Source organism: Passer montanus, unplaced genomic scaffold (assembly GCF_014805655.1).
Source record: "Passer montanus isolate IOZ18808 unplaced genomic scaffold, ASM1480565v1 scaffold18, whole genome shotgun sequence".
NCBI lineage: Eukaryota > Metazoa > Chordata > Aves > Passeriformes > Passeridae > Passer > Passer montanus.
The window spans coordinates 15,461,559-15,478,888 of record NW_024365381.1 but is presented as its reverse complement, the minus strand read 5'-3'; the positions used below and the strand labels follow the sequence as shown (position 1 = coordinate 15,478,888).

Genomic DNA, 17,330 nt, shown 5'->3' with positions numbered 1-17,330 from the left:
ATGATCATTTAATGGAAAATTCCAAAGGGAGATAAAGTTAAAAATATATATATATAAATTTCCAGATGCTATAGTCTCAGAAGTAATGCAATAGCAGGTATAACACAGTATATCCTCTGTGAAATGACAAAAGGAAAACTACACTGGCTGAATTTTTATTAGTGAGAACATGGGAAACAGTTCCATGTGAATAAGGCAGCTAGACTTTGACTGTTTCCAGCTTCATCTTAGTATTTAGGCTGTGGTGCTTGCTGCAAAATGGATTAGAACTGTTTTTAAACACAGATTCTTGCTTGTGGAAAATCAGCTACTGGCAGCAGTGTCTTGCTCTACAGGGGAGTCCAAAGGCGATTGTCCCAATGGCTTCTAACTTGCTCTGGGCTCTGTAACGTGATTACATTGCTGTGCGGCTGGCTAGACTGCTCATCCTCTGGGAGCAGTTTAACCTTTAATTTGGAGGAATTTGCGCTGTTACATATCTGTGTACAAAGGTAATATCGTGTGGTTTGTGCTCGGGATGTGCGTTGTCTATTTCCACATACTCTTTAAATTGAGCCTGTGTTATGTGAAATCAACATATTCTCTTCAAAGACCACCTACCATCAGGATCCTGACATCATGTTTTTCTTGAGAATCAGTGAGGTAAATGGTACAGATCATGCTTTCCAGCCTTCACTATTCTTATATTAGTTTGCTAATCAGACAGAGCTGTAATAGTTGAAACACTGATCTTTTTAATATAAAAATGTTCATGTTTTACATATGTTTTATCCATTCTTTTATTTTATGTGCACATTTGGGACTTTCGTCATGTTCTCAATCCCCATTGGCCTTATTGACTTTGCAATGATTTAAAGATTTTAAGGATTTTAATTCTACTAGTCGTTTCCCTTTCTGCTCTTAATGTTTCTATGTTTCAATTTTATTTGCCTCAGGAAAAATTAATAAGTAGTAGCTTTTTTTAATAAATCTTCCATTTATTTCCATTGCATCAATCCTCAGCAATATGAAGAAATTTTTTAGGTTAAATACTCTAGTTTATGCTTTGTTCTCCTACTGCACTTTGTATTAACTGTCAAAATTCTTATGTCATAAAAACAGAAATCTTAATCAATTATTTTATTAATCATTTAGCATTTATGTAATTTTAATCCTAATAGAATACAGAGCTGTAATTTCCATTTATTTGCATTTTCTTTCTCTATTTGTATTGCTTGTGTCTACCTTAACTTGTTTTAAAACTTAGTCCATACAATTTTTAAATCCTCTATATTTTTCAAAGCATGTTCTTTGTAAAATGAGTCAGTTTTGTTCTGCATATCCAAGTAATCGGTACAATTGAGGTAAACTTCTTAAATTAAAAATTTATCCTCATTCAAATGTATCATTTTAACTGTTTCATGAGATGGAATTAATTTCCGTCTCAGTAGTATCTGGCTCATAGTCATGGCAGATCTCTAGTTATAAGAGCAAGGAAATCTAAACAGAGGTGTAGTAAAAAAACTCAGCATTCTACTTGGTGTATATATTCATAAGAAATTACTTTGTCTAGTGTACATATCATGTGGAGCTTTTTGTCTTGCAGACTCAGTTTGTTGTTAATAGTATTGCTATTACAATTATCGCTTACATGACTGTATTATTCTTAATATATATTAATAATACATGACTGTATTATTTTAGTAATAAGGAGGATCTGGTCCACCTTAAAGCAGGTCAAAGTCAGGTAAGACTGCTCAGGCCATATCCAATTGAGCTGCCATATCTCTAAAGTCCAAGATTCCACAGCTGATCTGGGCAGCCTATTCCAGTGTTTGACAACCCTAGCAGTGAAAAAAATACTCCTAGCATTGTGGCAGCTGTATTGGGCTCAAATCAAGAGTCAAGAGTATTTGGGTTAGTTTATACTTCAAAAATGTAGAACATGTTTAAAGTCATGCAAATAGCTTATTGACACAAGAATAAACCATTCTTCCATACCAGAACTCTTGGCTGACAACGCTGCTGGAACATCTACCTTCTTTACTTTAGTTAAAACAATTCAGCACCACTCTTCTTGTCATTGTGTTACACCTATGAGCTGTTTAGAGGACTTGATATTACAGTGTAGAGATGAGATAGTGAACACCACTGTAAAAACTTTTTTTGGATAACATCTAATATGGGGACCCCAGCTAATTAAAGCTGAGGTGTATCTGCTCTACAGACTTGTTTATTTATACAGGAAACTACAGTAATGCCATAGAGTGTTCTCTGAGATTAAACATTTCTATGCATCATTATTCTAAATAATCTAAGAAGTTTTCTGTATCTTACCATGTTCTCTGCCATCCACATTATTATTTGTGGCAACAAGAAGTTTTCTATCATTGAAAAACCCTCATAAAGATACAGATATTAAGAAATGTCTCTCTATTGTAATATAAAGAACTACATGGGACATATTTTTGCTGTAATTACAGTGGTTTTGCCCTGAAAGCTATATTGTTATATCATAGTAGGGTTGGAGGGTTTTAAGTTAGAATTAAAATCTCTGTGCAGCTTGATTATTTCTTTGTGCTTGTTCTCAAGGATATAGCAGTCATTGCATTGGGATGTTGGGAATTCTGACTCTTTCAATGCTTTTTAAAACAGGAACTGCTCATCATAGATGTAGTTATTAGAATAAATCTTTTTAGTCAATACCGTTCTAATGTTAAAATCCATCAGGAAAAGGGCTGGATTTTGGTGTATCATTCTAAAGGTAGAAGTTCAAAATTCAGATAAAATTGCCTTTGTTTATCTTGTTCAAATGTAAGTGGCTCATGGATTAATTTAGGGAAATATTTTGCAGAAATGCAAGAGAAAATGAAAAGGAGAAGGATTTCACTGTCATGTTTGGTGGTTTAGGGCTGTTTTCCTTGGTTTTTTCTTTTTATTATTTTTCCTAAGCTGTTCAGCAGTTTGGAATGTAAGAGTAACTCCCAGGGAGCTGGATTAGTGGGCAGGTGATGCAGTCATGAGTATTACATATCTGTCCAATTTTTCACATGGATATTACCTTCATGTATATGGGGTGTGAGTGTGGGCTCTGTACATATATCTTCCAGAAACTCCAGGCAGCTGTATTTTTGTTGATAATGTGTATGAAACAACATCACAGTCAGGTGGTGGGAAAACAGTGCATTTCATGAATTTATGAAACACTGTGTAAGTATCCATTTACATTCTATCTATGACAACATAAGTCTGAAATTTATTTTTTTTCTGTAAAATTATCCTTTCTCCTAAGAATGAACAACTTCACTTTAAAAACTAAACAACAGGATATGTTCAAAACTTGAGGACAAAATAGTATTAGAGTCTGCAAGTTAATAAAGGGCAGCAATGTGATTAACACAATCTAGTTCTACATTTGTTGCAGCTGTCTTGAGTCTAGAAATTAGAGATGTTTCCTACACACCAGTGCAGGCTGTCACTTCTAAGTGTTTCCAGACTTACTGTGTGTGTGTGTGCTTTAAAATCTTGTACATGTAGCCTGTCTCATGCACAGGTAATTACAATGCACAGGTAAATTCTTCTAAGTGTTTCCAGACTTACTGTGTGTGTGTGTGCTTTAAAATCATGTACATGTAGCCTGTCTCATGCACAGGGGACAATGCAATTGTAATTCTAGAATCATGTTCTGCAACATTAATTCTTTATTAACCCTGACTGATAAGTAATTTTGTCTTCATGAAATAGTTGGTACCTTTTGCTTCTTCCTATTTAAAGTGGTTAAATACTCCCATGAATTTCAATCTTTCTTTATTGATAAAGTGACTTACAAGAAGCAACAAGTTGTCTTTGACAGGTACAATCTGTCTGTGGCCTGGGAAGAAGGACAAGGTGAATGGGCTTTAACTGACTTATGTTCTGCAGTCCAAGACAGAATCCCTGCAGGAAGGCTGAGGTTTCCCTGCCACAGAGAACGCTGCTGTTCTCTTACACATGAACACAGTGTCTCCCCAGTACTGGTGTGAAGGTGACATTATGAGTGGGTCTTGTACCTTCTAGGCACTGTTTGGGGGAAGCAGAAAGTGTTTAGCTGGTATGTCCTGTCCTTTTATTCTTACACTGGTGTTATAAAATTACTTAGCCTTTTGTTTATGGATCACATGAAATCAAAGGGAATTTTTCAGTCATCCTTGTCATGCATTGCAGAAAAGCTTATGTGAAGAGTCAAAGCTGTAGTATTTCTGTAACATAGGTCAGAAGTTTTCTGTGCCTGTGTTTCTGCTATAATCTGTCTCACAGAATAGAAGTTTCTGTATGAAAACCAACCAGCATGAAGGAGTACTCTGTTTTATAGCTAAAACCATGTTGGAAGAACCACTCTGAGAAGGCTCAGTTAGAAAACACCTTTGGACCTGGGAAGAACTTTCTGGGTTTCAAATGGAGCTTTAAGTGTTCATGATCCCAACTATGTGAGTGCCACTGAAAAAGTCATAGATTTTGAGGTCTTCAGTTGGGGTAGGAAAAAAGGTCTAGGTTTCAATGGATGATTGCTCAGCACCATTTTGAAAATGTAGCTATTGTGTTAGGTTATGAGCCTAGAAACTGTGGTGTCCAAAGTCACAAGTCAGTTTCAAAAAGATAATCCCTAAAATGAATTCAAGTCATTAAGTATTGCATGGTCTAAAGCTGTGTGAAGACATTTTAATACAATTCTGTTCATGCCTTTAAGAGGAAAAAGGTATTGAGGTATTCTAAAAAAAGAATCATGCATTAAAAAATTTCATAGTTTTAAAAAATAATTTATCAATAAGAAGTATTTTTCAGATATATAGTGCAAGAACATGGTAGCCAACCAAGAATGGCATGGTGTACATTTATGTAGTGTAATTTCTGCTGTACTTTAGTAAAAAAACCTCATTGATGGTTGGCTGCCATTGTTCTTTATGGCAATAAGTTCATTGCATATCTCATTTGAAATATATAAACCAACTGCAACATTGATATTCTTGATTTCAAGGATCTTTCTAACGAAAACATCTAGTTGTAGAAGATGTGGGTTTTTTGGAGGCCTTGTAAAATCCATTTTCACTTGAGTTTTGTCATAAATATGGTGTATTTTAGAAGACCTGAAAGTTCTCTTGGATCATTTCTTCTTTACAAACTTATTTATGCAAAGCCCATTGGTATGAAATGAGTTTGTAACTTGATTCTGAAATTACCATCTACCTACTGTGGAATTAGTAGGAGGCATAGAAGTGGTTTTGTGACCTGCTGTAGTGTAAAATTGTAGCAAACAGACTTATGGGCAGTACAAAAGTACTGTAAAAATATTTGATTGCTTCTTAAACCCAAACAGGGACGTATAAAAACAATAATAAACATGTATGCAGCCCTCTAATATGCTTGGTTGTACAATTTTTGACTGGAAAAGCATAAGTGAGTAATTAGATAATTGCTGCCTTGATTGAGCTTAATAGGAAACATTTCAATGAGGCTAAAACTACACAGAGAGGAAGTAGGCTTTTATAAAGGGAAACATTCCTTGTCATGCAACTGTCAGCTTTTGCCCACACGAAGAGATGGAATTAAGTGGATCTATGCAAAGGAAACAAAAAGAGGGAAATAAAAAGGGGTAGAAAAAACCAAAAAGACTGGCATAATTATGCTTGTACATAAACAGTATCTTCTGATACAATTTCTTGATGATTCCAGTGTTGATAACATGTCTTTTATAAACATCTTGGCTGCAACAATTTATGGCATTAAATCCATAGAAGAGGTTAAGGTTCTGCTTTAGAAAAAGACACAGAGAGATACAAAAAATTTTTCTCATTCTGCATAATTTAGTGTTTTTTCAGATTATCTTCACCTGTCAACAGCATAAAAAGTAGTATGAGATTTTTTTTTTTGGTCAGTAAAGGAGGAGTGCCCATAAACTATTCAGGAATTTCTCTGCAGAACCACTTGTGTGTCAGGAGCCAATTTCCTTTTGTCAGTGAATGAATGAATACCTGAGCTGGGACTGCAAGACATCTGTGGCCAGTTTTGTTGTGGATACTTCCATGGACTCCAGCAGTACCTGCTGTCAGGGGTGGCAGTGTAGCTCATAGGTATTTTGTCCACGCTAATGCCATCCTGGTGTTCATCCCAACAATTAGGAAAAATGTTTTTTCCATGACTGGCTGGTATGATAAAATAAAACTGAACAGATGCTCTGTTGTCTAATATTACCTCCCCCTGGCCCGAGGCTGCGCGGCTGCTGCTGATGAAATCACCCACAGCAATTACATAGCTTGTAAGTCCATTACTGCTCCTATGGGCCCAGAAATGCAGCTAGGGCCGGAGAGGAGTGGGAGGACTGAGACATGAGGTGAGCAGTTTGCAGGAGGGTGAGAAGCGTGTTCATGGAACACAAGTACTGCTTTCTCCTTGTGGAAAGGGCCTTTCCTTGTTTTACCTCTTGGGACATGCGGCTGCACAACAGCCATTTACCACCTAAGAAGGAACATCTATTTCCATCCAGCTAGCCTGCTCTTTGTTCATAAATCCACTATAATCCACTGAGTCTCTATTTGACATTACTATCGTTTCAGTAGTTTATATTTAACTGTTATGAATGCTGTCTATGGTAAGGACTGTGCTAGTTTTAATGCTCTGATCAGTGACTTGGAGGAGGGCACATCTCTGCTGCAAACAAAGGTGCTGTTCAGGTTGAACTGTCAGACAGGAATGTGTGGCTTTTGTTTTGGGAGCTGTGGATAGGACTGGGAGAGGTTAAATTCTCTGTTAAATGTTGCATCAGTGTCCTAATGTAGCATTAGCAGATGCTGAAATAGTGTTGATTTGTTTTTTGAAAGCAAAGCCTGATATGCCACCAAATATTTGTATTTATTAAAGATGCCACAGCAGTCTATGGTGTGTAGGGTGTTCCCCACTGTGGCATTTTTTGATAAAGGTTGGAGTATTTCAATGCCTAATTAAGGAATTTCACCTGTCACTAGACTTCATCAGTTGGTGTTTTGCAACTTAGTGTTTAACTTTGGGTATGCAAATATAAAGTATTAATATTTCTTTAGTGGGAAGAGATTTGTGCATGGCAGTTTTCAAAACAGAAAACTTTTGAATATGTCTAAAGAAGAAAAGGATGATTTCCAGTAGGTTTGCATGTATTTGGCCACTGGGATGGGAAGAAGGGGATGCTGAGTTCCATTTGGAATGGACTGTTGATTTCAGAGGTGCTTTGTATGCCAAAAATGAGAATGAAGCTAGCGTAAGTGTGAGCTCACCAATGGAGATAAGATGGTGATAGTTTCCATTTACATGCACTAAAGCTTAATGTGTTGCATTAAAGATTTATGCAAATGCACTAGCTTTGTTTTTCAATGTTTTTTTGCATGCAAAAGTTTACTAAAAATTAAGTTCCTTTTTTTGTAGACTAAAAATTAAATAGAATTTGCATATTTTCATACAGTGCAGCCAGTAACTCCCTTGAGTTCCTCATGGAATTGTTACAATTGCTGCTGAAGCCTGGTGTCAAGTTTGTTTAGCCTAGAAATAGCTGGCCCGAGGTAAAGACTATTGGAGGTTGTCGCATTTGTAGTTATAATTTAGTAATTTATGTTTGCATTAAGTATGACAAATTGACTAATGAGTACCCTAAAGAGAGATGCCAGCCTGACATTTCATATGCAGAAGTCTTATGGCAATATCAAGTGGACTGACTACTCTACAGGGCAGAAAATAACTCTTCTGCTCCATTCTTAAATTTTATATTTTAGTTAGGTAGAATTCCTCATGTAGTCTTTTTTTCCAGAAGCTGCTTTAGCTGGAGTTCTGCATTATGACAGAAGCTTGACATTCTGCCAGAAAAGTTGGAAATGAAGGCAACTTAAAATAAATACTGGTGATATTTCTCTTTCTCTCTCCCTTTCTCCTTCTCTTTCTCTGTCTCTCTCTTTTTAAGGAAAGGCATATGTTCTTATCCTAACTTGTCCCAGTAGAGGGTCAATTACAACCAGTTGGCTGCAAGTCCAGTCCAAGAAAAATACTGAGTACAGAAACTTCAGCAACAGGTACCAAGGGCCTCCAGTACAGTCAGTCATTCCCAGTACATATGAAATGTGAACATAAAGCCTATGGGTAAGATATTTTTAGGCCCTAAGTTTCCCATGATGGTCCAAAATGAATCAATAAATTAAAGCAGACATTTTTGTGTGGTTAGGTATTTTCCTGGATAACTCTTAAATGTCCACAATAGTATGAGATCTTTTATATGAATCGTGAGAATAGAACAATGTCTTATTTAGAAAAATATGCCTTGCCAAATGTTCACGTATGGGCAAATATTCTGTAACTTGTTCTTGGAGGGTCAAGTAAACATTAAACTATAGAGCTAAATGAAAAACCAAGCATGTATGCATAATAATAACCAGTAAAAGGAAAAAATGCACAGGTGGTCTGCTTTGCTGATGTCAGTCCTCACATCCTTGCACACAGTGTCTTAGGACCAGCTTACACTAATGGAATTCACCTCTGGTGGAATAAGTTACTTCCAAATCAACTGAAGTGTAAAGGCAACAGTGCATTAATGCCTGAGTTCTATCAGGTTGACACAGGAGCTTTGACTGCTGCACAGATGAAAGGTGTTGAGACTAAGGCCTATCATAGTTTTTAGCAGTATCTTTGGGCAAGTATATTTAGAGACCAAACAAACTTCAGAGTTAAAGGTATTTAATTTTTTCCACAGAAAAGCTGTAGGAGGAGCAGTAAATGTAACTAGTTTTTGATGGAAGCACTTAATTCAACAGGCTTCTCTTCTGTGCTTCAGTATTTACAGAATGAAGAGGAAATATGTGGCTGCTAACACTACTCATGCTGCATGTTGATTAGATTTAGAAATCTAATATTTCTCCTTTAGAGAAAGCAATCACAAAGATTTGAAATGGCCCTGTTCCACCTAATCTCTAAGCAGGAGACTTTTTGGGGCAGCCTTTGCATGCATTTTCTTTCTATGGTTTATGCCTGTGTGCTTTCAGTATATAACTCAGCCATTCTTGGGTTCTTGGGTGTATATGATAGACCAACATCTTGATCATTCTGTTGTTATTCAAGGAGTGGAAAAAAAAATGCACAACTCTTAGGCACTAATTGAAGATCCAAGGCTTCCCAGCCACAGGAACTAATTGTTCAAACCCTCTATAGGCTCTGTAACACATTCCAGCAGATTACATGAACTCATCTGTTTCCAGACTGGTTAAAATATTCTTAATGGAACAGATTTCTTTATAAAATATACAAAGGCAGTTTTGGTGCAATAAAAAAGTTTTGTGGGTGCAGCTAATTTTGATAACTTCTCCAGAATAAGAATAGAAAATATTCCAACACTTTTCTGAATTATTTCAATGATTTTGTCTGGACTTGTGTATGTGTGTTTTCAATATTTCTGTATAACATATTTATTTCAGCTTGTTACATTACATTTGATATCATATTTAAAACATATTTTATGTTTTAAAAATATTATAATTGGCATGCTAGGAAATTAATTTTTTTAATCTTGGAAAACTGAATATCACAATACTTCCAGAAGGAAAATTTGACATTATAGAATGCAAGATTTATTTAGTAGTCTTGATATTCTTTCTCTTGAATTTTTATTCTATCGAAGCACTTAAAATGTTGCTTCTCTTATTTTAATTTTTCCCTCTCTCACAAGCATCAAGCTTGCAACATAATGAAAATTCTGGTTAGATTAACCCTACTGTCAAACACTGCAAGAAATTTGTCTAGTCCTTAAAGCTGCTGACAGATGGCTTCTGGTGATACTTACTGTATCCATTAGTCTAGGACTGTGACTATCCAGTTTTCCCTTTTTTAATGGTTCATTACAACAGGTTTTCTTATGAAAATTGCCAATTTGCATTCTCTTATCATTCAGGTAGGTGTTATTTACTTCTAAAAATATTATTTTTCTTTATATATTTCAAAAAGTAATTTACTTTTTAAAAGAAATTTAGATGGATCAACAAGTACAGAGGCTTATTGTCAGTCATGCTGACACTTCATAGTCAGTACCCATCCAAGATTTGCAGTTAAAGTGCTAAGACAGAGATTCAGGAATTCTGTCTTTATTTCTCATACTTTCAAAATCCTTCTATCTAACCTTGGGCAAAATATTTTTCTTAAGCAAAAGGAATAATTTTTCGTTCTCTCAGGATCTTTTCTAATAATCCCTTCATTTATTGTTTATAAGGCATTCTGAGGAAGGTTGTTGGAAATCTGTTATCTGAGGACATATCTTTTTCCTTGTTGGTTAAATGTTGAATTAAAGGTCTTATCTATTAAGGAAATTATTATTAGGAAAAAATTAAAATACTGAAAATTATCATAGTAGGGCCTAGGAAGAATTTATTAAAGATAGGCAGATATACCAGTAAACAGAATGCTACTCTCTTTGAGTTTTTTTTTGTTTGTTTAGACATTGTTTGGGAATATCGTGCTTAGTGAAAAGGAGAAGCCTCTGGTAAATAAAGCAAAGAGATAAGTGGTATATCCACTGACAAAAGAGTGATATTGCAATCAACTTGATTTCATGCATTTTGGTTCTTGTCTGAGCTACTTTGTGACACAATTTTGACTATCAAAATGATTGAAAGGCAATCTGTGAATTATTTGAAAATCATAAATAATTAGTGATGTTTACATCTCAACAAACTGCCTCCAGTGAACCTGAGACTCAGTGTGCCTTACATTTTATGGCTGTACTGTACAAATCTGACAAAAACATACAAAACTGCAAACAAGATAGCTGTAAAAGCACACTGTTGTGTTTGAGTTTGGCTGTGAAAAACTAGCATATATCAAGGGAGCCACGCTGTTAATCAACTCAGTTGAAATCAGCAAGCTGCTGATTTCCAAAATGTTAAAGGCATCAGACAGGGACAGCCACTACTTTTTTTGAAGAATGCTATCTTGGGGATACTGCAGGACAGTAACATTGAAGTTTAGTGTTCCAAAGGTTAAAATTGCAGTGGGAGTCTATCCTTGGATGAAAAAATTTTGGGTATGATAGGTTTGAATTTGGTAGGTTCAAACCATTTATTTTGTCTGTATCAATTTCATAAGGTTCAGTGTTCTGCAAAGGGCAACAAGATCATAAAATCATAGAATGGTTTGGGTTGAAAAGGGTCTTAAAAGCCATCTTGTTCCAAATCCCCTGCCACAGACAAGATCAGTGTAAGACTCCTGATACACAATGGTTTTTGTGACTCAGGAGGCCATTTATGAACCAAACGAGATGGAGAAAAATACTGGAAGGCCCAACTGGATATGCTGCAAGGACATGCAGAGTCCATTATGACAGATATGCATCCAGTATTCCCTGTGAATACAGGGGATGAATAGTTGGGGAATTCTTAGTATCTATTGATGTACTTGCTGATCCAGTACATCTCAAAAAGTACCTATGAGTGTATATACATACATAGAAATTTCCTCCTCACGAACTACACTTTGATATTTATTTGCCTACTTAACTGTTCTTATAGTGAAAGATACATTGTAGGCCTTGTTTCAGAGTTTATCCTCAACACTGGCTTTTATGACTTCTGCAGAACTGTACAATAGCAGGAGAGAAAATCAACTTTGCTAACATTCATAAAGGAAGACAAAATTATTATATGGGTGGGACTTGTTCGCAGCAGTCTTGAGTTTGGTGGTTCTGGCTGCAAACTTGTATCCAGAATGTGTTGAGCAGGCACACTGTTGTTCATATGGAAAGACTCTCCAAGTAAATTCCCTACATAAAATCTATTTTGAAAGCCTACATCTGTAAAAGCTTTTTCAAAGTGAAACTTTCAATGTTATGGATGTTATCCCCGCTTATAGTTAGGACTGTTAGAAAAGACTTGAATTGAAAGCTAAACTCTGATAACATTCCAAATATTTTGTAAATGGCATTTTTTGGTGCATAGAAATGAAGCTCATGTTTAGAGTTTTGGACAAGTGAATACATTTTTTGTACTCTGGGAAAATTATTAGTTTCTTTGTTTCAGCAGGAATTTTCTATGCAGATGTTTTTGCTTCAAACTTTGGCATATAAATTGCATGTTAGACCAAAGTTGTTGTCACCTTTTCTGAGAGCTAGAAAAGAAACACTGTATTTCATGAAAATGCATTCCATTTTGATATTTCTCTCCTTCTTTTTTTAACTCCTTTAACTGACAGTTTAAGGTAGGAACAAAACTTATAAAACAGGTATGAAGGGAATAAAGGGAAGAATACAGCCATTGTTCCAAGGCAAGGTTACCTTTCTTGTTCTGAGGTCATTAGAAGACTATCTTTTCCTGTCTTTTACAAACAACACAGCCTTCAGTGTCTTATGATATTACTTCATATGGTAAAGCTATATCTGTGGGTGAGTCACTTATTTCAAAAAAAGCAAAAGCTGTTTTGTGTAAACAGGGCAGTACCTCTTAGATTTGAGTCCTCTCAGCCTCTAAAATAACAAAATTAATCATTACATCATTTTTTTGTAAAATTAGGAAATAATGCCTCTGTGAATTTGTAGCTGATTGACTTGCCAATAATAATTTGAAGATAATTGGCTTTGCTACATCAGTAAACAGTTATTTTCAAACTGTTCTTTTTTTAGATTCTTAACTTCTATGTCAATATTAGCCAGTGTTTCTGATTCCTTCTTTTAAATCCTCATTTACATCCTTGTTTTGCTAAGCTTCTTACTACCAGTGGCTACTACAAAGCATCTTCAGAAGTAGATAGCAAGAGGGAAATAGGGAAAAGCTAACACCTTAGTTATTTCTAGGACAGTCTTTGTATTGGAAAGTGTCAAGAGAAGGTAGTATCTTGCTTACCAAACTTCATCATACTTATCATTAAATCTCTGGCTCAGCTGCTAAGCTAGCAATGTTTTCTGTATGAAGCATGTTTTCAAAAGTTTTGTGCGTCAGTTTTTGGGTTTTTTACAATCAAAATTCTTAGGAAGGCTATATGTTTTCGGTTTCCAAACTTGGAGAGGCAAAGAGTTATAATACCAGATGTGACTCTTTACAAAGCTAGACACATTCATCAACTGCTCAGTGTGTTGGCTTCTAATTCTGCTTCCTTGTCTATCTCTTGCTTATAGGCCCAAGGAGCATGCTGTTTCACAAACATAAATTCTCATGAATTTAAGGCTCTGGGTATAGTCCAGTATTCTCTACCTCCTTTGGCAGCCTCCAAGGATAAAGAACAAAACAAGCAATATGTAGCCAATTTAATTGGAAGTGAATTTATGATACTGCATTTCAGTGCCCAATGTATGGTGAATTTCCTGGTAAAATATTGCATAGAAATGTGCGGCCTGGGTCTGAGATCATAAGAACAGTCAACACCATCAAATCTCTTCTTATTGTACATGCGAGTTGGGCTACTATAAAGGTACAAACCAGAGCTTCAAAACAGCTGCTCTTCTTTCTTTTGATTTACAAGTTAGTGAAGGTAAAAAGTAATGCAGAAAAATGGGATTTCTCCTTAAAAACAATTGGAGAACATTTTTTTATTTGTTATTGGTTTTTTTCTGTATTTTCAAAGAAGTTAAAGAAATCTCTTTCCTGATTGAGACAGCAAAGTATTACAAGGAAGAAAAGAATTAACATTAATTTTTTTTTCTTTTAAATTTCTATAACTTGGGACATTTTCATTTGAAACAGCCTTTAAACTGAACATTTTGAATATTTACGAGTAGAAAAGTCTCTAAATCTAGCAGCTGTTTAAATCACTTTAGGGGGCTCTAAATGTGCATTTCTGGTGTTGTAGATCTGACAAGTGTTGTTGCACAATGGCAGCAACAACCAGGCAACAGCTCTAGTGTTCATTCTGGCTGCTCACATTTCCTTCTAAGCATAGACAGCTGCTTCACAGTTTGAGATTCCCAGCTGAGGCCTCTAAGATTAATGACTCAGGGGAAGAACTGAGCCCATATAACAGTATTTCTTACAGAAAATAGGGGTGTGGAGACAGAACATTTTACAAAAAACTGTGCACATCAACAAAATTTGTCTGATTTGGAATCAACTTGTGTTCCATTTTCAGTGATGCTTCCAGCTTGTAAAACATGCAAGTTATCCTTATGTGTTAGTAGATCCCCAGGTGAATGGAGGAAAAAGATGATCATTCCTGGAAAATGGTCATTCCTGGACCTGCTTGAAGTTTTGAATCAAAAGTGGAAAGTATAAAGTTGAAGTGATAAAAACATTAGGTGCATGCCAAATGATGTTTTTTAATATGAATATCTCACTTCATAAATCAGTAATATTGAAATTTGCGGCACAGCATAGATTTATTGCTTTCTTTCTCTGCAGTTTGAAACAGCAATGTTTTTGCTTATACTTAGGGACTGTCACACAGGCAGCAAACATTTGGAAATCAGTTATTCTGCTCCTTCTGATAACACATACATGTATCATTTCCAGAATCCTTTACAGAGAGAGATAGTTTTCCTACAGGATATCCTACAGGATAGAGGCAGTCACTGATAAGATAATGGCAGTAGTTTTATGCAGCTCTAATCCTTTGAAAAAAAAACTGTCTTTTTGAGATGTTTTCTCAGTAAGAATATCTTCTGGAACAAAGCATCATTTTTCTTATCTCTTACACCCACCTGAATCAAACCTAATATATACTACAGGTACAGCTTCAACCTCACAAGTGAAAGTATTAAATAAACCTAGAAATGTCATGAGACATTTAAATTACAGTAAAAAAACCAGCTGTATGAATGCATCAGAACAACAGTTATGATCATCATAAACTTTTGTTTAGAGATTGTATAATGCATGGGTATATGCAACCAGTTAGTAATACAAGACAAAATACTGTTCAGCTGTGGTTGTTCACAGAAATAATGCTGCAGTATTTTGTTGTCTGAAACTCTAAATAAAATTACGGAAAACAAAAAATTATTGTGTGTGTTTCTTAGGTTCCATTTTATCCATAATTTCCTAGTAAAATATAACATTTAAGCATTAAACTTACAGATATTTTAAAGGCTTGGTTTTGCCCGTGTAAAATTTCCAGTTTCAGAGAACACAAATTGGCAATATTTGACATAATACTTTTTAATCACAGAAATTAATTCATTTAGATGGCAGCTATAGTACTTCTGTGTGTGTATGGTGTCTCAAAGGATATTAGTAGAAGCTGTTGTTGAGTATCCTTACCTTCTAAGTATACTGCTGGGTCTTGCTGCCTCTAATCAATCCATTAATTTCTGATCTATGAGTGATAACACAACCTTCAAATAAGATTAAGAAAGGAACTTATATTTTGAGTTATCAGAGGACCAGGCTCTCGATATATGAATGGGAATTTCTTGCTTTCTCACAAATGTTTATCATGGCCTACTGTAATTCTGATTCATTTTTGAGTCACTAGAAGCAGGGGGGAGGGGGAAATAGAAAGAAAAGAGAAAAAGAGCAAGCTGGAAAAGAAGTGAAAAAGAAACCAAAAGTCATTGACAGAAAGAAGAAATGTTGGTGTGATAACTCATTACATATATACACCTTTGTTTTGTCATGTAGGTTAGATACACGTGTATCTACATTGTTCTGCCTTCGATTGTTATTTGAAGGACTGGCTCACATATGTGTCTGGTGGTTGATAAACTCACAGACAGCAGCCATCTGAAACATAGGTAGACATGTAATAAAGTGCCAGCGTTTCTCATATAGCTGCTTTTTTTCCTCAGTTTAGTCTGTTGGGAATGGAAGCATTCACCAGGAAGATTCTTCAGTCTTTTTAGGATTAATCTCTCTCACAAATATGGAATGTGATACCTTTGATATTTGGTATTTTATCCAGTGTGGTGGTGAAAGGGAAGAATTTTGCTAATTTGCACTAGAAGGCTCTCAGAACATGTTAGAAAGTGTTCAGTCTTGAGAGAGGGGGAAGCAGGGGGAGGTTGTGGAGAAAAAAGAGAGAATCAACCCAATCCTCCTTGTGGCATATCAACAACCATGCCTTGAAACAGGCCCATAGATCTGCAGTCTGAAATGACCAGAGTTTCCTACCCCTGTTAAAGCAGAAGAATAGCTAAATGACTGACTCTCTGGACTGTCAAATTAAGAAATCCCAGTGGTTGAAATTTCAAAATAAAAAATTACGGAAATCTTGGTTACTTGTTTAACCAAGTATTTATCTATAGTGTCATTGCAATATCTTAAGGGATCCATCAGCGGTGCACAGTAAGTGCAATAGGAGGAAAAGTTCTTATCTCTGAAAATCTTCAGTAAACTTCTATGGATTCTTTCTGGAAATGTCTCTGTGCAAGCTGCATTTCCGTCCAAGCCCTAACATTTGCTCCAAAAGTTGAAATCTAGCAGTGTGTCAGTCTTATAAAGTCTTCTCTCATTCTAGATTAGTCAGGAAAAAATTATTGCAGTGTACAGATCATGACTCATCACTCTGCTAATAACAAAGAAAACAAATTCTTATCTTTTCCTTAAAATTATAGTGAACAGGTGGTAGGTCAAAAATGTTAATGTCCACCCTGGTCCTCCACAGTTCCAGGAAAGAAACGAGTCTGTTTATAGATGCATTGGCAAGTATGTTATGAGATGAGACCAAGAAGAAATTTGAAGAATCTGCTGTTCTAACAAAACCCATTTCCCTTTACAAGCTTCTGTCTGCAAAAAAATTACACAGCACAATTTCAAGGGCAACTTGAAATGCCAACTTATATGCCTGTACTTATAATATCTATGCAGTGCTATATGAGTTAACTTTCTTAGTAAGCTTCTAAAATGTGAGGTTATAAAGTCAAGACAAATGCACTAATTCCTTGGTGTCTCCACTGAAATAAAATGTCACTTTTTATGTAGTTTGTTTGATCAGTCTTTTTAAAATGATGCTTGTCTTGATTTTTGCAGAACTTTGTCACAGTGTGTAATTTCTTCAATAAAATCACATGCTATACAAATCAATCCGTCCTATGTAAATGTTCTGACATTAATATTTTCTAAAATTCAGGCAAGCTAACTGAATTTCTAAACAATCTAGAATGTCTTTTGATATTATGTATATTATTAAGCTAGTCTCATATATTTTGAATTAATCTCTAACAATGCTATAGGACTGATAAATGTGCTTCTCTTAAGACTCCTAGGATGCATATAAGACATTCAGTGCACCTTGTGTCTTCTTTCTGTTTATCTCCTATAGCATTTGGATGGTACCATAACATCTTGTTGATTGTGATTGTACTGTACTTGTTGAAAGATTTCTCAGAATATGTAGAAGATTTTGTGTAAATTGATGAAGATTTCACCATTTTGAAATAAAAGCAATTTTGGAAATGT

At 35.4% G+C, this 17,330-nt stretch overlaps 1 protein-coding gene across 4 annotated transcripts in view; it reads left to right on the top strand.

The window, feature by feature from the left end:
* Positions 1-17,330, top strand: part of SLC25A21 (solute carrier family 25 member 21) — a 236,654-nt gene that overhangs the window by 70,052 nt on the left and 149,272 nt on the right. Inside the window, exon 1 of one of the 4 annotated variants that reach the window (XM_039705103.1) lies at positions 583-642. The exons of the other annotated variants lie outside the window; for them this stretch is intronic. The gene's annotated coding sequence lies outside the window, so the exon portion shown is untranslated. Of the gene's footprint in view, positions 1-582; positions 643-17,330 lie in introns of those variants that run through there. 4 annotated transcript variants of the gene reach the window in all.